Below are 3,144 nucleotides of genomic sequence, written 5' to 3'. Positions count from 1 at the left end.
GCCACTTTGGCATGACCGAGTTAGGGCCTCCTTTCAGAAACATACCTTAGATGCCTCCACGTTCTGTCATGGCCCGTCTCTTCCGTGAAATTAATTGAGGTGTTCCTAATAGGGGCAACTGTTTCATGTTTTTGTTTTCAACTGTTTTTGTTTTGTTTTGGTTTGGGGGGGTTGTTTTTTGTGTTGTTTTTTTTTTTTTTTTTTTTTTTTTTGCTTTTTTTTGTGGGTTTTTGTTTTTGTTTTTGTTTTTTGGGGGTTGAATTTTTTTTTTTTTTTTTTTTTCCCAGCAGACTAGCTCAGCTGATTTATCCTGTTGGGGAGGAGTGGGTGGTAGTGATTGTTTTAGTTGTTCCACCGCTCTGGGGCTTTGCTTGGATCAGTCAAAAAAAAAAAAAAAAATGGCTAGAAATACTGTCAGTCTGGTCCATCTCCAGGAACTTAATCATGCCTGAATTGCTTAGAGGAGTGTAATGGTGGTCAACAGGAACAGGTATGTTGGCTTCTGTTCTCCTCCACTTCGGCCCTAGCATTGCCTTTATAGTAAAGCAAAGGACTGTTTTGAAGGAACATCATCGCAGTAATAAAAGGGAGGGGGGGTGGTATTGAAGCCATTTTCCTTGGCAAGTGGCAAAAAGGTAATATTTAGTATTCACCACATTGAATTCTCCTAGCCAGCTGGTCTGTCCCTGTTAAGACTTTCATTTATGCAGCTTGAGCTGGAACCTTTTTTGTTCCCCCAGTCTATTACTTTTCTGTTTAAGGGATAACAGCCAAAGTGAAACAGCTTGCAATTTGCACCTGTCTGCTCTAAGCATTCCATGTTAGATTATATAGGGAGCAAACTCTTCATTGCTAATGAGACCAAGACCGGGTGGGGTTGACTGCAGTTTTGTTGGGGAGGGGGAGGCTCACAGGATATTTTAGTGGGGTTTTTCCCTCTTTCCTAAATAATCTGATTGGGACCTCCCTATTCTGGTTTTGAATTCCTAGACTAAAAAAATACAAAGCAAAAAAAAAAAAAAAAAGTAGTTGAAGTTGTGTATTCTTTTTTTAAAAAAGATTTTATTGGGGCACCTGGGTGGCTCAGTGGGTTAAAGCCTCTGCCTTCATCTCAGATCATGATCCCAGGGTCCTGGGATCGAGCCCCACATCAGGCTCTCTGCTCAGCAGGGAGCCTGCTTCCCCCTCTCTCTGCCTGCCTCTCTGCCTACTTGTGATCTCTATCCATCAAATAAATAAATAAAATCTTTAAAAAATAATAAAAAATAAAAAAGATTTTATTTATTTTCTTTGAGAGACAGAGCAGGAGGTGTTGGAGAGGCAGAGGCAGAGGGAGAAGCAGAGTCCCTCCTGAGCAGGGAGCTCAATGTGGGGCTCGAATCTGGAGATCATGACCTGAGCAGAAGGTAGATGCTTAACCGACTGAGCCACCCAGGTGCCCCAAAGTTGTGTATTCTTCAAAGAAAAATTTAAATGTCATGTATGTAACTGAAAATTGAATCAACATTCAGTCTGAGCTGCCTCAGATGAGAAACAAAAAAATTAAATGCTGGGTTATATTCAAGTTGTTGTAAGCACAAAATACCTAGAGAGAAGTTTAATTTGTAAAACTGGCCATGAAAAAAAAAAAAGTTGATAAAATATTTTTGGCCGTGACAGAAACAGGACAAGTTTCTGAAATGACCCCAAGGGCCGGAAAGTGTTCTCTGCTTATATTACCTTTGAAAATGTTATTCACTGGATAGAAAATAAAAATTCAAGTGACTGAGTTCAAAATCATACACAGAGAGATGTATATATGATATCATCATGTGAATCACAGAGACATTCTCCACAAGCGCACAAGTGTCTGCACATGATTCTCTCCAACTTTTTCTGGAAGTCCCCTGCACTCCCTTAGCTTTGAGGAATTACACCTGTGGGCTGCCATCTATTTTTAAAGAATTTAAATTAAATTCACTGTGATGAAAGAACTTTAAAGCCTATGATATTTTCCCAAATCTCAAGCTTTCTTTTTTAATCATAACAGTAATTTTTGGATAATTTGCCAAAATATCCTTGAAGATTATGCAAAATTTAGTAAAAAAAATTTATATAAATACAAACATGTATATGTGTGTATATGTTTATGTATATATACATACATATGGAATATATACTGAATATATAAACAGAAGGTATGCTGAATATATATATATATATATACAGAATACATATATATATGTAATTTTAATCAAAGGATTCAGGCTACATTTGGGTTCCAAAAATCTCTCACATCGGCACTTCCTGTGGAAATGACAACTGATACGGTGCCCAGTTTAATGTCGTGGAGGTGATCGATCACAAATGCGGTCTCACTGGTAACTTCTTGAGTTTCCACGGCTGTTGGCATACATCTCGCCTGACAGATAACACTCCAGCTCGTCAGGCTGGACCCTCTCACAGGACTCTCGGAGTCCTGCCAGCCACTGCCGAGTCTGGGTAGGTCAAAGGGTTGAGCCATGTGTAATTCAGAACAGAGGAGGTCCCACGGTCACTCCACAAAAACAATTACACTACTTACTTCACTCTAGCCCTTGCCCCAAACTCACAAGCCTCACAGTTTCAGTGCGGCCAATCTAATTCTGCCCTTGGGCGATAAGCCACATGAAAATATGTGGTGCTGTGTTTATAAATCTAATCAAAACTAGAGACAGTGAACGGGCACAATGAGGTCCTACTATGGATCATGGGAATCCTTGGAAGTTCTGAAGGCACTTTTGTTTAACTTCTACAGACGCTCTTTTGCTGTTAGATTGTCTGCTACACTCGTTAATCATCCTCTTTACTCGTGAGTGCTACAAAGGAGGCTAAATTTCTCCTCGCTTCTATACGTCTCGTCCGTGGATAATATTATGAAAAATAAAGCTTAAAAGGCCGCTTTTAAAGGAAAAAATCAAAGAGGGAACTACTGTTATATCCATCTTACCTCTCCATCCATGTTCTTGGCTCCTTGCCCTCGGCAATGCACAGATTTAAATAGAGTCCCTCTAAAAAAGAAAAATAATACTTAAAAACTGGAATAAATTGGTCTGGCCATATGATAGATGAAGCAATTTGGGGCCAGAGAGCTATGATGCTTCTTAATGGTCCCAAGAAGTCTCA

The sequence above is a fragment of the Lutra lutra genome, chromosome 6 (genome assembly GCF_902655055.1).
Source record: "Lutra lutra chromosome 6, mLutLut1.2, whole genome shotgun sequence".
In the NCBI taxonomy this organism is placed as follows: domain Eukaryota; kingdom Metazoa; phylum Chordata; class Mammalia; order Carnivora; family Mustelidae; genus Lutra; species Lutra lutra.
Note: the sequence above shows the minus strand (reverse complement) of the source record.